Below are 12,584 nucleotides of genomic sequence, written 5' to 3' on the forward strand. Positions count from 1 at the left end.
GAGATGTGCCATACTGAAGGAGGGAGGGGGGGTTGCATTCTGCCACAGTGATACCTTCAGAAGGAGAATGTCCTAAGTTATGAAGTGCTAGGCTGGCTTTGATTCTCGATCAGATCTACCACAGGCTGAACTGCAGTGTGGCCTTGGGCAATTCCCTTCATGCAAGTGTCACGGTTGCAGTTTCTCATTTCTGAAATGGAGGTATTAATAGTAATATTTCTTGTGTTCACACAACAGGACATGAAGATAAACGCATTAGCATTTAGAAGGCATTTAGACAGGAGGTTTATATAATTATTTAGATAACACTATATCAGGCTAATGAGCTGATCAGAAGGATAGAGTCAGGCAATCATAGACTACAGTTATTCCACCACAATGGGACACAAAATATGAAGATACTGCCCTCCACCTTCAATATTTCTGAAGAGGTAACTTTTCAGTATTCCCCACAGGCCCACGTTGAAGGAAAACAAGGACTTCAGCCTCTCCACTCTTTACTTACTGCTGTAAAGTTAACAGGAAAAATGGGCAGGAGCAGCATTGCAGTCCCATCTGCCAGCCACCATTTGACGGGGCATGTGAAAAGAGGTGGCAGAGGCTGAACAGTCAGCACCCCTAATCCTTGGGACTGCAGACCTCCACCAACCTATGTATTTGGCCTGGACCACTGTAGCTCCATGTTCTTTCTCACCCAAGACTGCCTTTGGAAAACTACTGCACCCCTTACTCTGCCTATGACTACATCATTATCCTTCCTGAGTATTAAGTCACAACATTTGCTCACACATGGAGATGCACTAAGTCTGTACTTAACACTGCACGTTATGTGTGACAGAGATATACTGGTTCACAGTGAAGCTGGGAAACTGGATACAGAGACTGCGCTGGGAATCTCTGGGAGAACTGTAGTCTTGGTCTTCCAGGGAAAAGTGACTCAAAAGAACCACTAACCATTCCCTTTTTATATTTGCAAGACAAAATGTAGAACCCAAAGGGAAGACTCTTACTGTCAGCTTTGTGAAGGCATCTCTGTTTCTGAATCCATCTTGGAAAGTTTCACATGCAGCATGTTCCTCTTGATGAGGCTGAACATGAGAGGCATTTCAAATGTCCTGTCCCAGTATGAGTTACAATGACATTTTACCTGTCACACCCCCCCCCTTCCCTGCCAAAGTAGGCCAGGGCAGTACTTTGTATTTCACAGCACTGTCTTAAGCTGGTGCAAAGCCTGTTGAAATCAACAGACTTGATAAGATTTTGAGGTCAGCTGCTTAGATCTTACTGTGGTATTTTATATATGAGTGCTGGGCCTGCCAGATGTATAATATAGAAGTGTTAAAAATATGAAATGCAGGTGCTGGAGTTGCACCTTGAATTAACTGAGTAACAAACATAGGGGGCAGTGCACTTCCATTGAGGCTCCCATTCAGATTGCAAATGATTAAAATTGTTAATTTTAATTAACTTTTGAATTAAATTATGTTTTACTATAATTATTACAAATTACAAATGATTACGGGCTACAATTACACCCTTCTGGTAGGCAGCCACTGGACAACAGACTGACCCTCCAAAAAACTGGAGAGAGCACAACAATACTATATAATCCAGTTCTTTCCATAAGAACATAGCATATATATCAGATCTGATACAGTCAAACAGAGAAGTGAAACAAGGTATAAAGAACAGTGTAAACACAGTACAACAGAAGAGGAAGTATTGAGAAAGTTTTCACCAGAATCTATAAGATGCTTTTTCTTATTTATAGTTCTTTGTCTTTTTTTCAGTTATACAGATTATAAGAAAAAAATCCAAATCAAACATTTAAAAATGGTGGATCAAACTCTGCTTCTGTTTATTATTATTATAGTATTTAGGAAATTCAGTAATAAGATTGTATGGCCTATTATGTAAGGTATTACAGGATATTCTGACTGTCCCACTCCTTTCAACAGAATAATTCAGTAGTATTTCAAGCTTTTTTTTTTGGCCTTCTACCTTTGTCTTCAGTGAGTAAAGTCTCCTTTTTATCAGCCTTCTCAAAATTCAGTAAATAGAGGAATGCATTGAGCATTGGAAGACATTTATTTCTTACCTCTTTAATGTAAACATTTATTTGTCTCTATTTTCTACAATCAGGTTGTTCGTCCAGGTTTAATTTAGATTTCTTTGGTTTCTAAATTCTTGCTTTAAGGTCAAAGACTACTGTAAGTTAGGCCAAATTGTGACAATGACACTCTTTAGACTTTTCACTCCACTGGAGCTTAATGCAGGTGCAAGGACTGTAGCCACTGCAGAAGTGGGGGCTTCTTCAGTTTCATCACTTCATAATGCTGGCCCACATCGCCTTGTCTTCACAGACAGAAAATTTCCACTGAAGTTTTTGAAAAACTAGTTTGCATAAATTGTACAGAGGGCGTCACCTCTTGTTTTGCAACAGAAGAATGACACAACTCTACTAGTACTGTAAGAGTGTGGGTGAAGCTTACTCAAATTTATCCTCAGTTGCCTTTCTGCCTTCTCTGAATAGATCACCATCAAGCCATGCGACCTCTCATTTTTCTAATTAACTGATGACAGAATGTGGTTCTCCTAGAAAATGCCAAAAACTGATAAGGACTTTTTACTCCAGTATTCTGAGATATCACTTGCTCCCAAGAAAGAATATAAGCAAGGAGATAGAAGCAATAAAGGGGCTCTCTCCATTTACAGAACAGGGAGCCCCTGACCAAGTTCTTATGGAGCATCCTCAGATGTGTCTGAAACAAAATATTCCAATTATCACTTGGAAAAATTATCATTTTGGGAGACAGTTATGAACTGTAGAAGGGTCATCAAGGAGCTAGAGCAGGCTCAGCAAGAATAAACCCAAATCATGTACCTTCAGTGTAATGATGTGGTTTTGGAGATGGCTAAAGATGGGGGAAAACTACTGTTTAACAAAGGGAATTTAGGTCTAGATTATGTGACTAGGAGGATAAAGTGGAATTAGAAGAAACAGCCAACATGGATTATTGATTCTTACTATGAAACCATTTATCTGAAGACCAATTTTGAAGAGTAAAAACCAAAACCCATCCAGCAACAGCACTTGGGAAAAAACCTGTAAACAAGTTGAAGAAGGACACGGAAGATGAAACAAAAAGCAAATTCACAAAGGAGAAAAATGAGGCTAGAAGCTGGCTGATAGTGATGCAGGAAACTTTATTCAGTGCTATCAAATGTCTTGAGGATGTTGAGACAGAAAAAAAATCCCCTCTGAATTATGTAGAACTTAAATCTGCATATTGTCTCCTTCAAATAAAGCATGAGGCAGAAGTGAAGAGGAGGTTTAGCAGACAGTGCTTGGAGATTGGTCATATCATATGCAAGAAAGACATAGATATGGGAACTGCAGCATCTCAGAAAAAAGAAGAAACATGAGGCCAAGACTAACTTCAGCCCTGCGTGTGTTAAGGAAGGAAAAGGAGAATATACAGAAATTGCAAACAAAATTCCAGGGAGAAAAGGATGGCAGGTCATCAGAAAGTCAACAACTGGGATCCAAATATAACAAGCTGGCTGCTCAGCTTCAAATCCTGCAAGCAGAATTTTCAAATTAACAAGCTGAGCTAAGAAAATGCAACAGCAGATTTGTTAGTTCAGAAGAGAGAACCAAAAGCTGCAGCAGAAGAAGCTGAAAGATCGAGAACAAAACTGCCAGATGGAAAAAGTGGTAAGATAAAGTCAGAGAATCACAGAGAGCTAAAGTAGAATTCAGACTGATAAGAAACCACAAACATTTTAAGTATATGTAACAGAGTTCCTAGTTGCCATGTGCAACAGTTCCATTTCCCTTCTCAGAGCAAACTTCCACTGACTCAAGCTGAGGGTTCTGATTAAGAAGAACCAGGAAATTATACAAACTTGTTTTCTCTTCAGGAATATTAAAGTTAAGATAGCACTCCTTCTCTTAAGTCCTTTACTAGACTTGAGTCCCAGCATGGAATTTTGTCTTACACAGATATTTATGCAATCATCTAGTTTCAAATAGTGATCAAACACCTCACCATTATTTGAAATAAATGAGGCAATAAAAAGTTATGATGGTAGTCTCTTTTCCACTTTTTCAAGGGCAAAAGGAATTAAAGCATCAGAATGTCCATGTTCTGAAGTCTGATACCTTATGTCTGTCTTCAGCTTTGCAGAAGTTTCCAGATACGGTTTTCACAGAATAGTTTGGGTTGGAAGGGACCTTTAAAGATCATCTAGTTTTGTCTGTGTCTTCCCTGAGTTGGGGAGGTCCAAGCCTGGACACAGTATTCTAGATGCACTCTAACACTGATTAGAGGGCTAACAGTCACTCACCTTGATCTGTTGCCTGTGCTCCTCTTGATGTAGCCCAGGATGCTCTTGGCCTTTCTCAATGCCAGGGTACACTGCTGGCTCAGGCCAGCGTAGCACCTACAACGGCACAGCCAGGTCCTTCTCAGCAGAAGCTTCTTCCCAACCAGTCAGTTCCCAGGTTGTTCTCTTGATAGGGCTGTTCCTCTTCTGGTACAGGACTCTTGTCTCTTTTTGAATTTCATAAGGTTCTTGTTGGCTCCTTCCTGCAGCTTGCCCAGGTCCCCCTGGGTGCCAGCCCTGCACTCAAACATATCTGCTAGGACTCTACCACCACCCCACCACCTGACTTGGCACCATTTGCAAACCTTATAAGCACTTTTGCCCTCCCCAAGTCATTGGCAAAAATACTAAATCAGACAGGTCCTGTGACAGACCTCTGCAGTATTCCCCTTGTTACTGGCATCAGGTGGAATATGAGGCTCCCGAGAGCCAGCAGATTACTGCTGACATAATTACTGTTAGCTAGACCATAGAGGTTACCCACATCTGATTAACCGACCCCCATACCCTCACCCATCCCCCAGTAAAGAGTTCAGGGACCTGGGGCCAGGGGTCACTTAGGAAGCAGAAGCCTGCAGGACTGTGATCTGCTTTTGTAGCCTGGCTGTAGTCTTCAGCAAGGATCTGGAGATTTACCAGGAACCATCAGGGAACCCTGGTGGCAAGGTCCCGTGGTGCTCAGTTCAGGGATCAAGAAAGCCCAGACTGTGAGGGAACATGCAGCCAAAACATGGCTGATCCACAAGGGAAAAACACAGGCCAGAAGCACAGGCAGTGTCCCACCAACCATGGCATAGAACCACAGTACCTGGGTGAGGTAGTGACAGGAACAGGTTCTGCCAGGAGTCCCAGTAACTCTGAAATACCTCAGCTTCTGAAGAGTCAGCATCTCCTCCAGCTGATAATCCTTTTATCATTGTTTTATGATGTTTGATAATACTCCTGGTGTGTCTGACAAAGGTTAAATACATTATTTTACCACTTCAGTTATTAGATCATTTATTGATTTGATATGCTAAATTTTTATATAAATTGTGTCAAAAATAGAGCCATGACAAAATTAAAAAAAACCACAGAAATGCAACGTGGTTCGATTTAGTTGCAAAACTGCATAGGTAATTTAAAAAGTGCTTGACTTCTATAAACTTTTTTTCCCCCATTTTGGAAAGACCTTCGCTTTTTCTACACTGAGCAGGGAAAAAAAATGGTGTTCAGACCCAGAACACATTCTTCAAATTTGAATGTACCAATAACAGTACACAAAGCCATCCAGCAACCAAATAGAAGGTTTTCATTACTGCATAAGCCAACACCAGTCAAATTATTTGCACTATTTACTCAGACATATACACTTAATTAGTAAGGTCATCAAGAACAGTCAAGAAATGCTTTCAGTGATTCTAATGAATATGAGCACATGCCTGAGGATGTACAGTACTCTGTGCAGTGTCAGACAGTATATACCAATCCTTTAGAAGATACTTGCACCCACAGAGGGAACAGAGAGTAATTACATGAACTGAAGCTACAGTTTCTGTATGGTTGCTTTAAAGAAAACAAGTCCAGTTCTGAACACTCATGTTCATACAGTTTGTCTTCTTCAGAATGTCTATATAATAATAATTATTATTATTATTACTATAATGTGTAGTGTCAATGAGGCACAAAGCTTTGAAGTGGATGAGGAAGAGAGACAGTGAGGATGTCTCTGTATTAGAGAAGTTACCAGGCTAATGAGATCCTAAGTGCTGCTAGCAGTGTTTAGCCATCCTGTATGGCTTCAGTGCAACCCTCTTCTTCTGTGTTTATATATTAAGGTGTAGTACATACATTTTACTGACTGTGTGTACTCATGCATCCCTCCCAAAGGAGCCTGAGTAGCTGTCTAGCAAGGAGCTAGTAGCAAGTACTCAACTAGCAAGCTGCATCTCTTGTATTAGATATTTATTCTTAGGGCACTAATGCACTGCAGGGCCCTAATCACCTTCCAGACACCATTGTCTTGTGATTGCTATGTTTTTCAAGTACTTCTGTAACTAAACATTCACAGTGATAAAATTTGAGACTCATCTGTAATTTTTATTTACCATAGCTGTCTTACAAAAACTGTCAATTGCAGTAGCAGTGTTTAAGGACAGATCATCAGTAATAAAACCTGAGCTGGAAATAATGTGCAGCCTCTTTCTAGTATGTATCTTGAACATTCTCTTAGCTATAGAATCACAGCTATCAAATGTAACCAGAACTTTGTATCATGTCCTTCAGTTTGTACATTTAGTTATCTTCAACTACCCTGGGCTTTTTTCCCATTAAATTGTATCTAGTTGGCCTGAGAGAGAAGCTTATAGAGTAAGTTACAAACCAACTACACCTTTTTATTAGCTACTCTCCCTTTTTTGGAAGGTAAGGAACCCCAATTCCCAGGCTTGTCTGGAGAAGGTAAAATATATGGAGGCAGTCCCAGCTTTCAAAGAGTTCCCCAATTCCATCTGTTTCAGTTGTGAGGCACTAGTAAATAATACTATTTACTAAGTCTACTAAGTTCTAAGTCTACCTCATGCTTTTTAAGTAAAAGATCAAATCTTTTGAGTTACAGTTACACAATGTAATTAGCTGTTAACAGTTTAATTACCATGTATAAAGAATAAACAAGATGTAGAACACTTTAAAATTCTGCAAGAACATTTTACCTGGAAGTCAAACTGAGTTTGTGTTTCAGAAGTCAGGACTCTCTCTGCCTTTGTACTTTCCTAATTTTACAGTGTAGCCGTCTTTTATTTGGTGAGAAAGACTAGATTTATGAATTCCAGGTCCAAAGTAACACAAACATACCAAATAGCCAGACTATCACTGAATTAGTAGCAATAATTTACATTGTAAAATAAAAAATAGCTTTTTATCTTTTGGTGTTAACAACTTTGTTTCTGCTCTTCGTGCAGTGGTAAAAATCAAAGTCTGCTGGCTAAAAATAATCTGCATGCCTTAAGATGCATATATCACAAAACCATCACACCCCAGCCTTCAACCAAAGTGTTACAAGAAGTCTTAAGCTGGGCAACCTTGAACTAGGCCAAAGGGAGCTCTGAAGTTCCTTTTCTGCTGCCATCATAGGAAGCATATGAAATTCATAAACGCAATTAAGCAATCATAGCTAGCAATGACAAATGTATCCAGACTACTATATTTTTCAGTTGATCTTTTCTGATTCTCAGGAAAACATCTACTTATTTAGTCAAGCTCATGGAACACAATTTCTCCATGTATTTGTATCAGGTAGATCGCCAGAGAGTATTAATCTTTGTTTTTGTTTTGTGTTTTTGTTTGTTTGGGTGTTTTTGGGTTTTTTTAGATAAGGAAGTTGTTTTTCTTTGAGACAATTTTGCTGCAATAGGGTAACTAAAACTCCTTCCTGGAAAAAAAAGTCGGGAAAGCTCCAAGTTTCAAAGAACCCCCACAAGTCAGGCTAAAATTTAGCAGATCTCATCAAGTGCTCCTGTGAAGGTGGGTTTGTCTCTTGTACTAGCAGTCAGAAGCAGCCAAAAGGACTCCCAGGGCTGAGGTTTGCGATATGGGCACTTCCTGCCTGCATCAATTTCAAACAAGTTGATTGCCCAGACTTATAATCAGTGGTGTGAGAAAATAACACCACTTTGATAGGTCCAAGCAGGAGATACATAATAGCTGCCACATGCAGTAACAGTTTGTCATTTTCAGAAGTCCTATAGAAATTAATAGGAAAAATTTTAAGAATTCCATATCCACAGAATTATATCTCTAAACTACAAAAGTAATGAAGACATAATCCTTGATACAATTCTCTTGAAGTATAGGATTACCTCTTATTTCAGCAGCCACTACAAAATATAGGAGGGTAAGAAATCAACTATTAGAAGAAAAGTTTACAAAATTTCATACTTTCTGCATTTTAGAAAAAACTGGTCTTATCTACAAGGCCATGAAAAGTCCCAGCAAAAACAATGAGCTACCTATTCAGTGTGCACTGGACTAGGGGGGTTACTCATCAAAACTATTGCATTGACCCAAACCTGAAAAGTATCAGGAAGTGCTGCAATTACTGGCATACGGTGGCACTGCAAGGTATGAATAGCTACAGCGAAGTCCAGAGGGGAAAAAAAAGAAAAATTGTTAGTATGTAAGACTCCAAGAAAATTCAAGGATCAGGTGAAAAAGTCAACTTCCTGATTTTACCAATAAAATTTCCCTCAGCATTACAAACAAGAGAGAGAGCGAGAGCACAAACAAGCCTGCCTGGCCCACTCCCTTTTTAACTGGGCATGACCTTTTGTGGTACTGAATACCTGCTTGGGCCAGTTCTGGGTCAGCTGCCATGGCAGTGTAGAAATCAACCCTATTTCAGCTGACCCAGCACAGTCATCACTGAGGAATGAGAAGCGGACAATAGCGTAGGACTGTATGTGTGACACTGCCCCTAACAACGCTTTGCTGAATCCATTTCTTCTAGAAGCCATTCAGTAAGTGCTGAACAGGCAGTCCAACAGATTCTTAAACACTTTGCCATACCAAAAGCAAGTATTAATCCACAAACAGTAAGTCTCTCTGTATGTACATAAACAGCTCTTTGCCTTTTGCTGTTACCTTAGAAAAAGAAACCCACAATTGGGAAAAATAATTTAAGACATTCAACATGGAAACTAGGATAGCCAAGGCCTCCTTAGAATTACAGCTGGCGAGAGGGGTCAAGGACAGCAAAAAGAACTTTTACAAATACATAGCTGATAAAACTAATACCAGAGGCAATGTAGGCCCACTAATGAACAGGGTGGGTGCCCTGGTGGCAGAAGATACAGAGAAGGCAGAATTACTGAATGCCTTCTTTGTCTCTGTCTACTCTGCCGGAGGCTGTCCTGGGGAGCCCTGTACCCCTGAGACCCCAGATGAAGCCAGGTCAATGGAGGAGTTTGCTTTAGTTGGTGAGGACTGGGTTAGGGAGCAATTAAATAGTCTGGACATCCATAAATCCATGGGTCCAGATGGGATGCATCCGCGGGTGCTGAGGGAGCTGGCTGAAGTCATTGCTGGACCGCTCTCCATCACCTTTGCCAAGTCTTGGGAAACGGGGGAGGTGCCCGAGGATTGGAGGAAAGCAAATATCACTCCAGTCTTCAAAAAGGGCAAGAAGGAGGACCCGGGTAATTATAGACTGGTCAGCCTCACCTCTGTCCCTGGGAAAGTAATAGAACAGCTAATCCTTGGTGCCATCTCAAGGCATATCAAGGATAAGAGGGTTATTAGGGGCAGTCAGCATGGCTTTACCAAGGGTAAGTCGTGCTTGACCAACCTCATAGCCTTTTATGAGAATGTAACAAGGTGGATGGATGATGGCAGAGCGGTGGATGCGGTCTACCTTGACTTCAGTAAAACCTTTGACACAGTCTCCCACAGCATCCTCACAGCTAAGTTGAGGAGGTGTGGTCTAGACAATAGAGTAGTGAGGTGGGTTGCAAACTGGCTTAAGGAGAGAAGCCAGAGAGTGGTAGTCAATGGGGCGGAGTCTAGTTGGAGGCCAGTATCTAGTGGAGTGCCTCAGGGGTCAGTGCTGGGGCCAATATTATTCAATATATTAATTAACGATTTAGACGAGGGAATAGAGTGTACTATCAGCAAGTTTGCTGATGACACTAAGCTGGGAGGTGTGGCTGACACGCCAGAAGGCTGTGCTGCCATCCAGCGGGACCTGGACAGGCTGGAGAGTTGGGCAGGGAATAACCTAATGAAATTTAACAAGGGAAAGTGTAGAGTCCTGCATCTGGGCAGGAACAACCCCAGGTTCCAGTATAGGTTGGGAAATTACTTATTAGAGAGCAGTGTAGGGGAAAGGGACCTGGGGGTCCTGGTGGACAACAGGATGACCATGAGCCAGCACTGTGCCCTTGTGGCCAGGAAGGCCAATGGCATCCTGGGGTGTTTTAGAAGGGGAGTGGCTAGTAGATTGAGAGAGGTCCTCCTTCCCCTCTACTCCGCCCTGGTGAGACCACATCTGGAATATTGTGTCCAGTTCTGGGCCCCTCAGTTCAAGGACAGGGAACTGCTGGAGAGGGTCCAGCGTAGGGCAACGAAGATGATTAGGGAGTGGAGCACCTCCCTTATGAAGAAAGGCTGAGGGAGCTGGGTCTCTTCAGTTTGGAGAAGAGGAGACTAAGGGGGGACCTCATTAATGTTTATAAATATATAAAGGGTGAGTGCCATGAGGATGGAGCCAGGCTCTTCTCGGTGGCAACCAATGATAGGACAAGGGGTAATGGGATCAAGCTGGAACACAAGAGGTTCCGCTTAAATTTGAGAAAAAACTTCTTCTCAGTGAGGGTGACAGAGCACTGGAACAGGCTGCCCAGGGAGGTTGTGGAGTCTCCTTCTCCGGAGACATTCAAAACCCGCCTGGACATGTTCCTGTGCGACCTCACCTAGGCGTTCCTGCTCCAGCAGGGGGATTGGACTAGATGATCTTTTGAGGTCCCTTCCAATCTCAAACATACTGTGATACTGTGAACTAGAAACATGAGGTAAACTTTATTTATAGTCTACAGATTTTAGGAATGCTTACTCTCTTCGTAATGCAAGTTATGAAACTGAAGGCATTTTCCTAATAACGGTTTTACCTGTAATTTCTAACTGAAAAGCTTTTTTAAATGCAAGGATGCGATGCTTGTACCTGTGACTACATGCAGAATTCCTGTGGGCAATGTGAACTTCAGCCTTCTCAGAATTAGCACCTAGCATAAGAGATGTCAAATCTAGAAGTTACAATAACAGCAGTTGTCAACATTTATTTGTTATGTCTGTGAATACTTACAGCAGTCTGTGCAAAGAAAAAAGTCTCTGCAACTTGCTTCAGTTAATCATACAGTCTTTCAGATTCTAAATTGTTTAATATGGGTAGAGTACTTAGCACAAAAGAACCACAGCCTAATAGGCTTTTAGGCACAGCTGTAATATTGCAGTCTGGGCTCAGTGTTTTGCTGAAGACAGTAAAGATTTCTCAATTATTTTTATACATGCTTTTAAAGAACACCTTTCTGTGGCCCCAGCATATGCAAACTCAGTAAGAGCACCACACAGGTAAATTGATTAGCAACATCAGGATCAGTTAATTCAGACGGAAAAGCACCACATAAAGTACATAGTCACTGCTTAGAAGACACAGAATGTTTCAGATTCTGTGGTGCTAAATAGAAAACCTCCTATAGCATGCCAATATTCTTTTATTTCCCCCAAGGAAAAAAAAAATTCCACGCTTTCTCCCCTCAAAAAACACAAAACAAAACTCAAAAGCCACCTAAACTGACTAAGTTAAGTCAAACATGTGTGGCCAACAATTATTATGTTAAGTAAATTTAAAGACCTTGGCATAAAAAGTAATACTATACCATTGCTTGGATATTATCTGACTGGAAATACTTTTATCAGTAGCAATGGATGTTATTCAGTTTTCATAATCACACTTCATCTTCACCCAACACTTACTAGCATTTCAGTAATATTTTCAGCATGTTAAAAACATTATTAAGATAAAACTTTGCCAAGAAGATAGCTTTTTTTGGTGTATGTAATTTGCACATTCAAAATCAAACAAATGAAAGTAATGTGGAAAATGAAACACTGAAGACTCCACTTAGCACTGCCATCACAGCATGCTGCATATTCACAGATGACAAATAAAAGTTATTGTAAAATATGAAACATAGCTTAAAACTACTCGTTATACCCTGCATGCAAATTGCTAAATTAACTGCAGGAGAAATGAGAAACCTCAGAGGCTGACTTGGGCCTCGGTATTTCCACTGAATGTTTTGATTGTGGGCTTTAGGAAGGCTCTCCATCTTAACATGCCTCATATTTCAATTAACAAAAGATCAACTGAGATAAAGGTAACATAACACTTTCCACGCTATGGGAAACTTTTTCAATGAGGCCATCAAGTATATGATTCAAAAGCAGTTACTGTAAAGCAACATGGAATTGTGAGAGTTCTGATAGCGTTTGTTTCAGCAACACATTTTATCCTTGCTCTTTAGAGATATACGTTAGCCTATTCTACAAAAGAAACCCTCATCCTTTGGATTTTACTCCTCCCCTTGCAGTACGTTAACAAACACAACTGGCATTCCATCACAAACAACTCAGCTTAACATGCAGCCTCCCCAACAAAATCACAG

At 40.8% G+C, this 12,584-nt stretch overlaps 1 protein-coding gene across 1 annotated transcript in view; it reads right to left on the reverse strand.

The window, feature by feature from the left end:
* Positions 1 to 12,584, reverse strand: part of RIOK1 (RIO kinase 1) — a 34,456-nt gene that overhangs the window by 21,318 nt on the left and 554 nt on the right. Inside the window, exons 2-3 of the mRNA XM_065052468.1 lie at positions 5,198 to 5,340; positions 4,351 to 4,556 (exon numbers count right to left, since the gene is read on the reverse strand). The gene's annotated coding sequence lies outside the window, so the exon portion shown is untranslated. The remainder of the gene's footprint in view (positions 1 to 4,350; positions 4,557 to 5,197; positions 5,341 to 12,584) is intronic.

The sequence above is a fragment of the Columba livia genome, chromosome 2 (assembly GCF_036013475.1).
Source record: "Columba livia isolate bColLiv1 breed racing homer chromosome 2, bColLiv1.pat.W.v2, whole genome shotgun sequence".
Classification (NCBI taxonomy): domain Eukaryota; kingdom Metazoa; phylum Chordata; class Aves; order Columbiformes; family Columbidae; genus Columba; species Columba livia.